This window comes from Leopardus geoffroyi, chromosome X (genome assembly GCF_018350155.1).
Source record: "Leopardus geoffroyi isolate Oge1 chromosome X, O.geoffroyi_Oge1_pat1.0, whole genome shotgun sequence".
Classification (NCBI taxonomy): domain Eukaryota; kingdom Metazoa; phylum Chordata; class Mammalia; order Carnivora; family Felidae; genus Leopardus; species Leopardus geoffroyi.
In genome coordinates this window covers 32,717,666-32,735,015 of record NC_059343.1, presented here as the reverse complement: position 1 = coordinate 32,735,015, position 17,350 = coordinate 32,717,666, and the positions used below count along the sequence as shown (strand labels likewise).

The 17,350-nt window shown below is 38.4% G+C and overlaps 1 protein-coding gene across 4 annotated transcripts in view; it reads right to left on the bottom strand.

Annotated features, from left to right (window-relative positions):
- PRRG1 (proline rich and Gla domain 1) overlaps window positions 1-17,350 on the bottom strand; it is a 309,337-nt gene that overhangs the window by 35,614 nt on the left and 256,373 nt on the right. The window lies entirely within an intron of this gene.

Here is a 17,350-nt window from a genome sequence, read left to right as displayed (position 1 = left end):
GGTAGGGACCCTTCCTCTTGCCAAAACAAAAATGGCATTTCTGATGATGGAAAAGTAGTTATTTGTCCCTTCTAGGTAGATGTGTGCTTCTGTTTTATCCCTTCTTTTGTGCAGGTCTGCATTTGTCTCAACCTCATTCACTGTCTTTGGAGTGTAGTTTGGGGAGCCTAAAGGTCCAATACTACAAGTGCTTACTTCTAATTTAAGTAGGGTTTGGGGACATTTCAGAGAAGGACAGATAAAACATCTGCTGTTCATAGTAGCTCTTTAATCACATGGTTGACCTGGGGACCTTCTGCAGTGTAACTGTTCAAGTTTCTATGCACATGCTTGGTTTTCTACTGCAGGTGTTTTGAATTATCTGAATTAACTAATCTGATAGCACCTGCTTTTCCTGTCTTCCAAGAATTCCTCATAATTTCTGGTCTGCTACTCATAATCCTTTTGTTTGTGTGTGTAGATTTTGTGCGTGTTTTTAGCCACCACTATGATTCAATCATTCTTTACTAAAAATTAAATAATTGTCTGAAAAGGTAATACATTCCCATGGGTCAAAACCACACAGCTGTCCTCTCTGCAGGCAACCAGTGTGGTATTACTTGTCACAGTTAGGAGGAAGAGGAAGAAAAGAAAGAAAGAATGCTGGAAACAGAAGAGAAGAAACTTTAAAATATATTCTTTAGAAGCGCCTTCTTCTCAAGTGCACATGGATCATTTACCAAGAAAAATCATATTCTGGGCCATAACCAAGTCTCAATAAATTTCAAATGATTCAAACCCTATAACATTAAAAAAGGAAAACAAATATCTGAAATTGAAAATCTAAAGTTCTACCTTAAGGAACTAGAGAAAGAAGAGCAATATACACACAAACCAGTCAGAAGGCAGGAAATGATAAAGGAACAAAAAATTCAGTAAAACACAAAACAAAAATATGTAAAACTAAATAAAGCCAAACAGAGATTCTTTGAGATTAAAAAAAAAAAAAAAAGATAAATCTCTAGACAGACTGATCAGTAAAAAAAGAGAGAAGACAGAAATTACCAATATCAAGAATGAGAGAGAAGACATTACTACCAGTTACAAAAAGGGAACAATATTGCTATGACTGACTTAGGCTAATTATGATTTATCTCTAGCAACTAGATATGTTATTACTCCCCTAAACTGGGGTTCTCTTAGCAAGAAAGAAGGAGGTGAAATAGTTTTTATATCAGTAATCAACAGTTTCTGCCTCATTTCTATTCATTAGTAACTTAGAATACATTAATTCAAGCAATTACTTTCTTTTCACTCCAATTATGTTGGTGGTAGGGCAAATCATAATCAAACTGCCATTGAACACAGGATTTCTAAGATAATGGAAGTGAGTAATACAAGAGCTGGCAGAGAAGGCAAAAAGAATGGTGTATATTGGAATAAATTATCTTTTTATGCTAAGTTGAAGAGATACTAAAATCCTTAGTAGATAATTATTTATCTCTGCTTTTGTCTAGAGTTTGCCCTGAGTTTTAACATTTTAAAATAGAAAACAAAGTGGGAGAGAACGGTTTTAATGAAAAACTAATATAAATTCTAGGTTAATGGGTAATTATTATTTTTGCTAGTTTATCTCATTTTAGTTATTAGTATGCACCTGAATCTTTACAATGTAATGTCTTTCAAAGTAATAAAAATGAATACCTGTAGAACTGAAAAGTTTCATTAACTTTAAATAGAACTAATTCTTTATCATCTCCTCTACCTCTTCAGACATCACTCTAGAATCATAATTAAACCTCATCAGTTTATTTAGCTTCAAGACAGCTCCCTTGAAAATGATCTTACCGTCAAACCAAACAAGTTCAGAATTGTCTATAAGTTCAAGATGCCACTTCTCAGATAATAACAGGAAACCTCAGACTACATCTATATTCATTCTTAACTGGCCCTATTATATTGCAAGTTTTATTAGGTTTTCTTCTCTTCAAGACATCCTGCCTTATGCTCCGGGTATATTGGCTACATGGTATGGTGCTTATAAGTACTAGATTAGTAATCAAAAGCTACAAGTTCCAATTCCAATCAGAAGTTGCATGCATCATTCGTCTTTTTGGCATTCACAATATTGGTCCAAAGATGAAAAGAATATTACCTTTGCCTGTCCCAAATGGTATTGTTTCCAAGCATTTTAAAACAATAAAATTAAAAATCTAGCTAAAAGCAGGTGCCAGCCACCAATTTTTCCATTTCAGTCATATCTGAACTTGAAAAAACTAAGTTGTTTCATTGGAAAACCCCTGGCATAACCATCAATTAAATTAGGAGAGAATTATGTTCAATGCAGAAGGAGGGGATGGGAAGGGAGGGAAGACACTGAATTAGGAGACCTGGGTCCTATTTTCGGCTGCACCAATCAGTATCTCGCTATGGAAAAAGGAGTAAAATGACTTCTGTGGGGCTATTTTAAAAATAAAGAGCTTAACCTATTTGGTTTTCATGGACCCTATCGATTATAAATATAATTGGTCTATTCCATGAATCTTTCTTCAACAGTGGAATGGAAAGAAAAATCAGCTTTTAGTCTATTCATGATAAGCAGTGACTGGTAGCAAATATTAGCTTTGGGAATGGGATGATACCTTAATGTTCAAATAATCATGCTGTTCTAAGCTATGGCATTAGTGCCACTCTCTAAAATAAACAATTCAAGAAAAGACAGAGCCCTCTTATCTCAGTTGGTTGTTGTATGTACAGTGGAGGAGCAGATCCTGTGTTTCAGCTTGATGGTACCCAGGCTCCCAATGCAAAGGTATATGAGGTAAACAAAATTAGGCATGCAGGGCAAAAATGCCCCCCAATTTAGTACTGTACCAGAAAAGCTACTTTCACAGGAAGAAAGGGCCAAGTTAGGTAAACAGATAAATTGAGCTATAGACCGCTGCGTTGCAGGTGAAGCAGCCCAGAGCGGAGATGGTTAACAAAAGAAAAGGTGCCTTGTTAACCCTGAGGTTATTCCGCCTGACTGTCTCATCCCCTAGGCTAGCTAAGTTAGACACGGCACCTCCTGTCTGCCATTAACAACCATCTGCCCATCTGCCTGGCGCCAGGATTTTGTTTTATATTGACCAAAACCCCAAACACTGTATATCTTCCAAATACCCCTCTTCCCTCACATCCCCAAGTTAATGTTCACAGTTTGTCTCTTTGTGCCGCCAATCACGTTTGTAAGCCTTCTGATCTTAATAAATACAGGGCAAAGACCCTTATTCGGGGCTCCTGTCTTTTCCCAGACATACGCCATCTCTCACCTTAATCCTGTGTCCTGCTCTTTTGTTGGCCAAAAGGGAACTTTAGACTTAGAGTCTATGACACCAATTTCCTTTGCCACTGATTTGATTGTATCTTGGAAGTGGCTAAATGGAATTTTATTTCTACAGTTACTGATATTCAAACTATGAGGGCCACTGTCAGCCTTGTCCTGGGGAGACTATACCCTAACACCCGTGTGGGAAGAAACCAAGGACAACCCCAAATATTAAAGGAATCAGCAGCTACCTACTATAACAGAAACTGATTTACAGTAGTGACCACACCCAGATGGGAATTTCTGAGGAGGGGGCACGAGAGGTGATTAGCTGCTGTATTTTATTAAATATACCATGAATCGAAAAGCACATTATTTTTTTATGTATTAAAAAAGGAAAAAAGGAAGGAGCACCTGGGTGCCTCAGTCGGTTAAGCGTCCGACTTTGGCTCAGGTCATGATCTCATGGTTCATGGGTTCGAGTCCCACATCAGGCTCCGTGCTGACAGCTCAGAGCCTGGAGCCTGTTCTGTGTCTCCCTCTCTCTATGCCCCTCCCCTGCTCATGCTTTGTCTCTCAAAAATGAATGACCATTAAAAAAAAAAAAGGGAAAAAAGGGGCACCTGGGTGGCTCAGTCAGTTAAGCATCCCATTCTTGATCTCAGCTCAGGTCATGATCTGGCTGTTGGTGAGTTCGAGCAGTGTGGAGCCTGCGTGAGATTCTGTTTCTCCTTCTCTCTGCCCATCCCCTGCTTGTGCGCTCTCTCTCTCTCAAAATAAATAAACAAACAAACAAACAAAAAACCTTTAAAAAAGGGGAAAAAACATGCTTTAAACTAATCCATGATGTCACTGATAAGCTGAACTTCAATTTCAGAGAAAATGTGAATAAATGATCAGAGAATCAATGAAATATGGTAATATTTTTTTACTCACTTGTCTGAATACATCTATCAAAGTAGACACTTTTAAAATACTCATAACTGTTTAAACTTTTTGGTAATTTATTTGTGGCCTTAATAGTCTACAGTATTATGTAGACACAAAACATTAATAAAGAAAAAAATTGTCATTTTCTGTTGGATATTGTGTCATTTTACATTTCGGTCTCATCCTAAAATGGGTGGTTTCCAACTTTTTTTCTTTCCCTTTTTGGAGTGGGAGGTTTAGTGTATTAGACTAAGGAATATAATTGCTTGAGAAACAGGTAAACCCCACTTCTGAATTCATAGCTAACCTCCTCCTAGCATGCTATGGGAGGCATGTGACATCATCTTTCAAATGAAGAGATGCATAACCATTTATACCAAGCAAAGTTGCTGATCTAGGTTTCTACTCACATCCCAATTTGAATGTGAAAGTTTTATTCTCATCAATTACACTGACTGCAGCTCACTGTTAGATAATGTGAGTCATTTCTAACAAGGACAGTACTGTCTACCAAGTAGTTAAGCATCCCAAAGCAGCAGCACAGTGGCTGACAGGGCCACTACAATCACTACTACACATGCTAGGCTAGTGTGTCACATTTCATGGATTCACAGTTCTTGTTTAGACCCTAAGACTTTGAACAACTGAGGGGAGCTCAGTTATTCCAAGAAAGTCAGTTACAGGATACATGTATGAAGAGAACACTAATTATTTCATTCCCTGAGTGGACATCTGCTTAAGCTGTGGAATAGCTGATGTACCCCCAATACTGCACTCTATGCCCATATGAAGGGCAGGGTATATTTGAGGAAAAGCAACAGAGTCAGCGACGGTATAGATCTTTCCCGAGGTGGAAAACAAGGGTGTTCAAGGGGCACCTGGTGGCTCAATCAGTTAAGCATCCGACTTTGGCTCAGGTCATGATCTCACGATCAGTGACTTAGAGCTCTGTGCTGACAACTCAGAGCCTGGAGCCTGCTTCAGATTCTGTGTCTCCCTCTTTCTCCATGCCTTTCCCCCACTCACACTCTGTATCTCTCTCTCAAAAAATAAACATTAAAAAAAAAAAAAAACAAAACAAGGGTGTAGGAATTTTCCACCGGTTCAGTGAATACTGTGGAAAACCTGAGCCATGTTGCAGCTACTCTGCACCAGAGGGCTGTTTGCCAGGCAAAAGGCCCCAACAAGGATATGAAGCATGCATACTAGGATAGAAGCCAGCTGGGGAAGGGGTTGGTAGAGGCCAACACAGGACCATAACTCCTATTTCTGGAACTGTGTTGTACAGAGGTTTCTTTTAGGACCCCCTGAAGAACACCATGCACCTCCCACCCAACTTATAATTAGGCCCACCAAAGATTTAGTGACAGACAAAAAGAGGATACAGCAATACCAGCTAACTTAGAGACCTCTGTCCCCTTCCACCTCATTCCCCACAAAATACTAAAGGAAAGAAAATGGGAAGGGTAACGTTAAAGGGCAAATCATGCTCCTCTCTTTGCTTCATGATCTTAAGGTCAAGGTCTAGCAGGAGCTGAAGGAGCAAAGAAGAAAAAGGTGGGCATAAAGCAAACCTAACAGGAAGTTTTAAATGGGAGAGAATGGGGCACCTGGGTGGCCCAGTTGGTTAAGTGTCCAACTTTGGCTCAGGTCATGATCTCACAGTCCGTGGGTTCAAGCCCCACATCAGGCTCTGTGCTGACAGCTCAGAGCCTGGAGCCTACTTCAGATTCTGTGTCTCCCTCTCTCTCTGCCCCTCCCCTGCTTGCACTCTTCTCTTCTCTCTCTCAAAAGTAAACATTAAAAAATTTTAAAAAAACATAAATGGGAGAAAAGGTATGAGTTTTTATGCCCAAAAGTGCCCAGAAAGGTAGATCATATCTCCCTATCTCTAAGGAATAGGAGTTTAGACTGTCAAACTAGGGTGGCTACACAAAGCAGGGTCTCTTTAGACACCTGAATCATCATTTATGTGACCTCAAATTCTGGTGCAATATTGCCATGGAACTCTTGGATGTCCACCAGATCCATTAGAAGAATATCTTCTGCCAAATTAATTCTGATGAGGTATACTGATGAGTTCTGAAATTCTATGTGTCTTTAGTGTAACCATGGGTAAACAGCATATATGGAGGTTAAACAGGGCATCATTAACTAGATATTGTTGCTTGTAATATGCAGAGTTACATTAACTATATGGTGGAGATGACTGTACAAGCGACAAAAATGGGCCCAGTATTCCTGCCAGTACTCAGTCTATGAGGACAGGTTTGAAAAAGATTAACTGGCAGTAGGAGAGGAAATGAGGTAACTTCAGGTCAAGGTTAACAAACTGCTCACATGTCCACTGCTTTGGTAATATACAGTCTGAAACCCTCCAAATTAAGTTCGGACCATAACCTGAAAGGAATAACTGAGATTAGATAAGATTCATAATCTATAAAAGGGCCTGAATGCCAGAGAATAAAACACCACTAATTTTAAAAGAGCAACTAGAATATAAAGGAACCAGTCCTAGAACCCTTTGGGTTGAAGGGACTAGTGAGCCCCACTATTTACATTCCCTCTCTACCTTGACTGTACAGATGGGAGTAGAGTCTGGGCGCCCCAGCCCACACCAGCCCCAGCGTTCCCAATAAGGTGACCCCAGCAATGCACACACCAGGACAGCCCTGGACAGTGTTCACTATAGCTCTAGTCATCTCACCAAGGCAACACGGGTACAAAACATCCCAGGACACCCCAGCATTACACCCACTTGATCTCCAGGGGACTCACTGTGGCACCCCCTATGCAGAGTGCCCCATGATATCCTAGACCATACTGGTTTCAAGTCTACTGTGTTTCCAGGGTACCCTCTGCCCAGAAAGCCCCAGGACACCCCAGCTTGTGCCCACTTCAGTTCCAGCTGTCCAACCTGGGTGGTCACAGCTTGGAGTGCCTTGGGACTGCCAGCCCATGCCCATTAAAACTCCAGCCAACCAGCCAAAGCTGCCAGGGACACACAGTCTAAAAAGGGGATGTCCCTACACAAGGCCATTCTTCAAGTTTAGGAGACGTAGATATTCTGCCTAATTCATAGACACAAACACAGAAAGTCAAACAAAGTGAGGAAACAGAGAAATATGCTCCAAATGAAAGAATGAGACAAAACCCCAGAAAAAGAATGAAATGAAACAGAGGTAAGCAATCTACCTCATAAAAAGTTCAAAGTAATAGTCATAAAGATGCTCACTAGACTAGAGAAGAGTAGGTGAACTCAATGACAACTTCAACAAAGAGATAGAAAATATTAAAAAAAAAAAAAAAGAATCAGAGTTGAAGAATACAGTAAATAAAATGTAAAATATACTAAAAGGAATCAACAGATTAGAGGATGCAGAAAACAGAACAGCTATCTCGAAGATAGTGTAATGTTAAGCACACTGCTGAACAATAAAATGAAAACAGAATTCTAAAAAGAATAGAGTAAAGGGCTCTTTAGGACAATATCCAGCATACTAACATTTACATGAGAGAGATCCCAGAAGAAGAAAGAGAGAAAGCAGCAGAAAATAACGTGAAGAAATAAGAGCTGAAAATTTTCCCAACCTAGGGAAGAAAATGGACATCCAAGTCCAGGAATAAGAGACCCCCAAATAAGATGAACTCAAGGAGGTCTACACCAAGACATATAATAATTAGAATGTCAAAGATTAAAGATGAGCAGGGAATCTTAAAAGCACCAAGAAAAAAGCAACCAGTTATATACAAGGGAAACTCCATATGGCTTTTCAGCTGATTTTTCAGCAGATACTTTACAGGCTAGGAGTGGCATGATATGTTCAAAGGGCTAAAAGGAAAAAACCCACAACCAAGAATACTCTACCCAGCAAGGTTACCATGTAGAACCGTGGAGAGGAAGAGTTTCCCAGACAAACAAGTTAAAGGAGTTCAACACCACTAAAATGGCCTTACAAGAAACGTTAAAGGGACTTTTTTCAGCAGAAAAGGACATAATTAGAAGATAATTATGAAAGGAAAAAAATTTCACAAGTAAAAGCAAACATACAGTAAAGGCAGTAGATCACTTATAATGCTAGTATGAAGGTTAAAGACAAAAATAGTAAAATCAGTTATATCTAAAAAATAGTTAAGGTGATTCACAAAATAAAAATATATAAAATGTGACAACATATGCATAAAATGGGAGTAAAAATAAAGTTATTTTTTAGAATGTGTTCAAATTTAAACAATTATCAAATTAATAGACTCCTATATACTTAGGATATATGAACCTCATGGTAACATCAAACCCAAAACCTATTATAGATACACTAAAAATAAAGAGAAAGGAATCCAAGCATAACACTAAATTAAGTCATCAATTACAAAGAAAGAGAGCAAGAAAAGAAGGAACAGAGAAGTAGTACAAAAACAACTAAAAAAATTAACAAATGGCAATAAGTTTATATCTACCAATAATTACTTTAAATATAAAAGTCTAAATGCTCCAATCAAAAGACACAGGGTAGGGGAGCCTGGGTGGCTCAGTAGGTTAAGTGTCCAACTCTTGATTTCGACTCAAGTCATGATCTCATGGTCCATGGGATCAAGCCCCGCACTGACAGCATGGAGCCTACTGGGATTTTCTCTCTCTCCCTCTGCCCCTCCCCCAGACACACTCTCTCTCTCAAAAATAAACATTAAAAAAAGCCATAGGGTAAATGAGTGGATAAAAAAAGTAAAAAGACCCATCTATATACTGCCTATAAGTGACTCACTTCAGACCTAAAGACACATACAGACTGAAAGTGAAGGGATGGAAAAAAATTTTCCACAGAAGTGGAAGCAAAAAAAAAAAAGCCATACTTATATCAGACAAAACATATGGCATTACTAATTACAAAAAAGGCATTACTAATGATAAAGGGATCAATCCAACAAGAGGATATAACAATTGTAAATATGTATGCACCCAACATTAAAGCACCTGAATACATGAAAGCACCTAAATATTAAGACAGAAAGGGAGAAACTGACAGTAAAACAGTAATATTAGGGGACTTTAACACCCCACTTACATCAATGGATAGATCACCCAGTCAGAAAATTAACAAGGAAATAGTGACTCTGAATGACACATTAGACCAGATGGTCCTAACGGATATATACACAACATTCCATCCAAAACCAGCAGAATATACACTCTTTTCAAGTTCAAATGGAGAATTCTCCAGGACATGTCATAGCTTAGGCCATAAAACAAGTTTCAATAAATTTAACAAAACTGAAATAATATCAATAACACCAAGCATCTGTTTTGATCATAACAGTATGAAACCAGAAATCAAGTACAAGAAGAAAAGTGGAAAAACACAAATATGTGGAGGCTAAGCCAAATGCTACTAAACAACCAATGGGCCAATGAAGAAATCAAAAAGCAAATCAAAAAACGCATGGAGACTAATGAAAATAAAAACATAACAGTCCAAAATATTTGGGACACAGTGAAAGTAGTTCTAAGAGGAAAGTTAATAGTGATATAGGCCTACCTGAAGAAACAAGAAAAATCTTAAATAAATAATCTAACTTTATGCCTAAAGGAACTAGAATAACAACGAAGCCCAAAGTTAGTAGAATAAAGGAAATAATAAAGATCAGAGTGGAAGTAAATGACATAGAGACTAAAAAAAAAAAAAAAAAAACAAAAAACACAAAACAACAACATAAGAAAAGATCAATGAAACCAAGAGCTGGCTCTTTGAAAAAATAAAATTGATAAACTTTCAGCCAGACTCGTCAAGAAAAAAAAGAGGACACAAATAAACAAAATCAGAAATGAAAGAGAAGTTGACACCACAGAAATGCAAAGGATTATAAGAGACTGCTGTGAAAAATTATATGCCAACAAATTGAACACCATGAAAGAAATGGATAAATATCTAGAAGTACACAATCTTCCAAAACTTAATCAGGAAGAAAGAGAAAATCTGAACAGACTGATTACTAGTGACGAAACTGAATTTTATAATAAAAAAAAAAACTACCAACAAACAAAAGTCCAGGACCAGATGGCTTCATAGGTGAATTTTACCAAACATTTAAAGAGTTCATCCTTATTCTCCTCAAACTATTCCAAAAATTGAAGAGTACCTAACACTTCCAAATTCATTCCATGAGGCCATCAAAGACACTAAACGAAGATACACAAACCACTAAACAAAAAGAAAACTACAGGCTAATATCCCTGGTGAAACATAGATACAAAAATCTTCAATAAAATATTAGTAAACTGATTTCAATAATCCATTAAAAGAATCATTCACCATGATCAAGGGGTATTCTTACTGCAGGGATGCAAGGATGATTGAATATTCGCAAATCAACCAATGTGATACACCACATTCACAAAATAAAGGATAAAAATTTTATGATCATCTCAATAGATACAGAAAAGCCATCTGGCAATATCTGATATCCATTCATGATAAAAACTCTCAACAAAGTGGGTATAGAGGGAATATACCTCAACATATTAAAGGCCACAAACGATAAACCCACAGCTAAAATCATACTCAATGGTGAAAAACTGACACTTTTCCTCTATGATCAGGAACAAGACAGGGAATTTCAAAATACACACAAAATAACATACTTTGGCCCTGCCTAATTTACTCTCTCAGGAAATCCCAAAAGAAGTAGTGAGGAAGCCCCACTAGGAAGCCCCAGGATGGGCCTAAGGAAGATGTGGATGAAAATGCAGAATATGGCTAGGAGATGGTGGCAGCAATGCCCCACATTTGCCTATGTGTCTATGCCCAAACTTGATTCCTACCTCCTTTCTTTACTGAAGTCCATCATCCCTCAAAGGGCAAAGTTCTGAATCAGTGGCTCGAGTGCCATCAGAGGCTAAATGAAATAGGAATTTCCCTGATGATGCCAAAGTATCTGAGTTTGGGCCTGAAAGTGTGATGAGAAATCTCTGGGCAACTAGCAACTAACTCTAAAATACCTCAGACACTGAACACTTCTTGTAATTGCTATTCCCACCCAAAAGTGTTTACATGCTATCTCCTGCCATAGGCTCTAAATTGAGATCTCCGGTGTAACTTTTGTAACAAAACCTAGTATTAAGGGGCACTGCATAGTTTTTTCTTCAACTTCTCTTTCAACAATTTTCACACAAAACAAATTTAAATAGCAACACTTCGGAATGACAGGTATTATCGAAAAAGCAATAGTTGGACTTAAGGTCTAAAACGCCTGAATATGGGGCGCCTGGGTGGCTCAGTCAGTTAAGCGGCCGACTTCGGCTCAGGTCATGATCTCACAGTCCGTGAGTTCGAGCCCCGCGTTGGGCTCTGTGCTGACCGCTCAGAGCCTGGAGCCTGTTTCAGATTCTGTGTCTCCCTCTCTCTGACCCTCCCCTGTTCATGCTCTGTCTCTCCCTGTCTCAAAAATAAATAAAAATGTTTAAAAAAATTAAAAAAAAATAAAACGCCTGGATATTACTGACTCAGTTTCTAAAATGCAACCACAGCTTGGGGTGGAGTAGAGCATGGAGCACCCAGGGAATAGGAATAAAGACTTGCAATGATGCACTCAGACAGGACAATCATCCACACCCCTGGGTATATCACACACTGCGAAGCTTTTTGAGTATTCCAACTAAGAGGTTTTAGTTGAACCACTTGCTTCGCAATGTTATAAAATGTTATCTGCTGATCACCCACCTTAGAATCCCTAAGACTGCTCATGAAAGGAAGTTCCCTGGCCCCCTGGAGACCTATGGACCCTAAAATGTACTTTTTTAAAATAAATTTTATTTTGTAGTAATTCTAGATTTATAGCAAAGTTGCAATGACAGTACAAAGTACTTTCCTATACTCCTCAGCCAGTATCCACTAACATTAGCATCTTACATTGGAATGGTATATTTGTTAGAAATAGTGAACTAGGGGCGCCTGGGTGGCTCAGCTGGTTAGGCATCCAACTTCGTTCAGGTCATGATCTCACAGTTTTTGAGTTTGAGCCCTGCATCGGGCTCTGTGCTAACAGCTCAGAACATGGAGCCTGCTTTGGATTTTGTGTCTCCCTCTCTCTCTGCACCTCCCCCACTTGCACTCTGTTTCTCTCTCAAAAATAAATAAATATTGGGGTGCCTGGCTGGGTGGCTCAGTCAGTTGAGCATCCAACTTCAGCTCAGGTCATGATTTCACAGCTCGCAAGTTCGAGCCCCGCGTCGGGCTCTGTGCTGACAGCTCAGAGCCTGGAGCCTGCTTCGGATTCTGTGTCTCCCTCTCTCTCTGCCCCTAACCCACTCGCATTCTGTCTCTGTCTCTCTCAAAAATAAATCAACATTAAAAAAATAAAATAAAAATAAATAAGTATTTTTTTAAAAATTTTAAAAAGAAATAGTGATCCAAAACTGGTCCATTATTATTAACAGCTGATTTGGATTTCAGTAGTTTTCCCACTAATGACTGTGATCCACAATCCAATGCATACTGTGTTTATTTTTTTTAAATTTTGTTTAATGTTTATTTATTTTTGAAAGAGACAGCATGAGTTGGGGAAGGGCAGAGAGAGAGGGAGACACAGAATCCAAAGCAGGCTCAAGGCTCTGAGTCAGCACAGAGCCCTATGCGGGGCTCAAACCCACAGACTGTGAGATCATGGACTGAGACACTCAGGTACCCCAAATCCACACTGCATTTAATCATCATGTCTACTTAGTCTCCTCTGGTCTGAGACAGCCTTTTCCTCTTTTTCATGATCTTGCCAGTTTTGAGGAGTCAAGTATTTTAGAGAATGTCTCTCAATTTGGATGTCTTTGGTAATTTTCTCATGATCCCATTGAGGTTATGGGTTTGTGGGGAAAATACCACAGAAGTGAATTCCCTTCTCATCACATGATATACATCATGACTTATCACTGATGATACTAACCTTGATCACCTGGTCAAGGGAGTATCTGCCAGGTTTGTCCACTGTAACTTCTTTCCCAGCACTTTCCATACTCTATTTCTTGGGAACGGATCCTTAAACCCAAGCTACACACAGAAAGGCAGAGAATTAAGTTCTGCCTCCTAGAGATGGGAGTATTTGTATACATAATTTGGAATTATTGTATACTATGTATTTTTCTCACCTATTTATTTTTTCACTCATTTATATCATTGGGGACTCTGATGCATTTACTATATGCTTTGGTTTATAACCCAATACTACATTACTTGTTACTCAAATTGTTCCAGCTTTGGCCACTGGGAGCTCCTTCAAGTTGGCTCCTGTATCCCCCTGACATCCTCCCACTCTTTTTTTTTTTTTCTTTTTTAGCACTGTCTTACTTTCTAGTAATACAATATACTCCAATTCATCGTGTATTCTCATTGCCTCAGCCCTAGAATCAGCCATTCCCCTCAAAGAGTCGTGGTTTTTTCTTTTACTGGTGGAATAGTATTAGAAACCCGGATCAAGATGCTAGGTAGAACTATGCAGTTTTGACAAGCAGCCAACCTGATTCTTGTGCACTCTAGTCAACTCTAAGGACAACTATTTTGAAAAGTCAAGCACAAATAAACTAGAAATAATTTGTGAAGAAAAGTTCTGAAATAGATGTTTTAAAGAATCACTAATACTTTATTCATGTTAGCTCAAAATTTAAAGTTCTAACATGCAAAGCACCCTGATGGGCTAAGAGAAAGGAAAAAACAAAATAATGGAAGAGATCAAATAATGATTCCTAAATAAAGTGACTGCAATTGAGCACCTAAAAACTAGAATAGAATTTATTTACTGGGAGCATTCTCTGTGCCAAGCACTAAGCTAAGTGCACAGCCACAAACCTAAAGCTGTAGGTATAATTTCTCCTTTTTAAAAGATATGGAAAATGATGCCTAGAAAGGTATAATGTTTGCACAAAGCAATACCAGTCAGTAGGTGGCAGAGTTGAGACACCAAATCAGGTCCGTGTCATTCTGAAGGCCAAGGATTTTGGCACAGAATTCTGATAACTACTGCTTATGTGAGATTCTGTGTGTACACAGGCTGTCTCTATCACATCTCAAATGCCATGATGGAAGGTCAGCTTAATCATTGTTTTATGTCTTGTGTCTGTTATACAGCAGGTACTCAGCAGATAAATCTGATTAAATCTGCCCAAATCTCTACATGGTGAAAATGAGAACCACAAAGTACATTTGCTTCCATTGTATGTTATAATTAGACTTGTGTTCCAAATTAGATAAAATATGACGAAAAAAAACCCCACCCCATCCTACTGAAAGAATACTTCTAAATTAACACACTTCAGATTTGGGGATGATGAAAATAGGTATGAATAAACTTGTTCTGAGTAATAAATTTTAGTAAACAAAAAGATAGTTATTTAATAAGTAGTCTAACAGTAAGCAAATCACAAAAGTCAATCATTTTCTTCACTGTCGTAATTAATCAATCATGAACTTCAAAGATGAAACTGTGTTGTTCAGTGTTTCTTAATACAGAGCAGATCCTTCTTTTTTTTTTTTTTCTCCAACGTTTATTTATTTTTGGGACAGAGAGAGACAGAGCATGAACAGGGGAGGGGCAGAGACAGAGGGAGACACAGAATCGGAAACAGGCTCCAGGCTCTGAGCCATCAGCCCAGAGCCCGACGCGGGGCTTGAACTCACAGACCGCGAGATCGTGACCTGGCTGAAGTCGGACGCTTAACCGACTGCGCCACCCAGGCGCCCCGAGCAGATCCTTCTTAACATATAACAAACACTGAAACAGATTAAGGACTAGAAACCATTTCTATTACACTATTATATAAAGAAGGAAAGGAACCTAACACCAATAAAAAAAAAACTTTTAAAATTAAGTCCACATGTATCAGCTAATTTGTGAATAAGTTTTAGATCACTACTTCCTATGAAATAAATGTATCTCATAATATGCCAATCCAGTTGTTCCTTCTTTCATTCATCAAATATTTAATTAATTCCTATTACGTGCCAGCACTGTTTTATATTGTAAGGACCATAGCTGTGACCAAAACAGACAAGAAATGCTGCTGTTATAAAGCTAACAGTTCTCAAGGGAGGGTAACAATAAATAAAAACAACAAATGTCAGATGGTGATAGGTGCTAGAAAGGAAAATTCACAGAAGGGGCAAGAGGTTGCAATTTAAGGTAAGATATGTCCTCATTGAGAATGTGAACTTGACCTGAGAGTGGTGAGCGAGCTCAGACATATCTATCAGGAAGAGGAAAATAAGTGCCAAAGTCATGAGGCAGGACATGTTCTGTGTGTATGTAAGGAGCCACAAGAAAACCAGAGCAAAGTGAGTGAAGAGTGGAGTGTCACAGGAGATGTGGTAAAGAAGAAACTGCAGCCACAGTGAATGAGTGGAGTGGAGCAAGATGGGGACTGCTAGCATAGTGCCTTCTGGGTGATTCTGAGCACTTCGACATTTACTAACATGGAACACCATTACAGACAAGGTACTTTAAAAGATCACTCTGCCTTGCTGTTTTGAGAATCAACAACAAAAGGGGGGGGGGCAAGAAATCATACAGATGAGAGAGTGATGGCTGGGATGTAAAGTGGTAACAAGTAGAAAGAGCTAAAATGTGGTTAGGTTCTGAATATATTTTCATGTTAGAACCAACACTATCAGCAGATGAGATGTGAATATGAAATAGAAGAGTCAGGAATAACAACAAGGTTTGGGGGCTTAGTAAAGAGATGGCTGGAAAGACAGTTACCACTTACTGAGATCAGAAAGGCTGTGGTAGAAGCAGATTGTTTTGGAAGGGACAGGAATTTGTTTATGTAGAGTTTAAGGATTCCAAGAGGAGATGCTTAGTAAGCAGTCACATAGTTTTGAAGTGCAGGGTGGCCCTCCAGGATATAAATTTTGGAATCATTACCCTTTCAAGCCATGAGACTAGGAAACCCCATCAGGGGAGTGAATACAGACAGAACAGAGTTTCAAGACAGAAGGTAGTTGCTGGAGGGGGATGTGGGGTGAAGAGAGGTTTTTTTTAAAAGGCGTGTAGACTAATGAGAATGAATCTATCAGAGGGGAAAAGATGATGCTGGAAAGTGCAGAGAATTGCTTGAGCAATTGCTGAAGGAGTTTCCTCTATTTGCTTCAAAGAGTGCTGAAATGCAGCATCCTATCTCTATGCAGAGGAAAGGACACATAGAAGCACTGAGATGCATAATGGCCAGAAAGCTAAGCATTAAAAATATTGTTCACCTTGAAAGCAATACAAGGGGTCAGAGGGGTAAATAAGATACACAATTAACACATAAAAATCAATAGCCTACTAAACATGTATCTGACAATGGATTTGTATCTAAAATATATAAAGAATTCTCAAAATTCAATAATAAAGGAAAGCAATCCAACTAGAAAATAAGCAAAAGACATGAAGGGAGATTTCACAAAAGAGAATATATCAATAGAAAATAAATATATGAAAAAATGTTTGACATCATTAGCCATTAAGGAAATGGAAATTAAAACTACAATGTGACATCACTATACACCTATCAGAATGACTAAAATAAACACCACCAAGTGCTGGTGAGTATGCAGAGAAACTGGATCACTCAAATATTGCTGGGGGAAACGTAAAATGGTAATCTGTATAATGACAAATTAGTTTGTCCGTGCCCTTAAGAGTTATATATATACTTACCACACAACCCAACAACTATATTCCTGGGGATTTACCAAAGAGAAATAAAAACTTAGGTATACAAAAAACCTACAAACAAATATTTACAGCAGCTTTCTAAGTAATAGCCAATACTGCAAGCAACCCAGATGTCCTTCAATGAACGAATGCTTCAACAAACTATGGTACATCCATACCAATGGACTACTACTCAGAAATAAAAAGGAATACACTACTGATACATGCAACTTGGATGAATCTCAGAAGCATTATACTGAGTGTAAAAAGCCAATATCAAAAGATTCCATATCATATTATATAATTCCATTTATATAACATTCTTGCAATGACAGAATTATAGAGGTGGGGAACAGATCAGTGATTACCAAAGGTTAGGGATGGTGGTGGGAGAGGAGGTATGTGACTATCAAGGGAAGATTTTGTGATGATGACAGAATTCTGAATCTTAACTGTAGT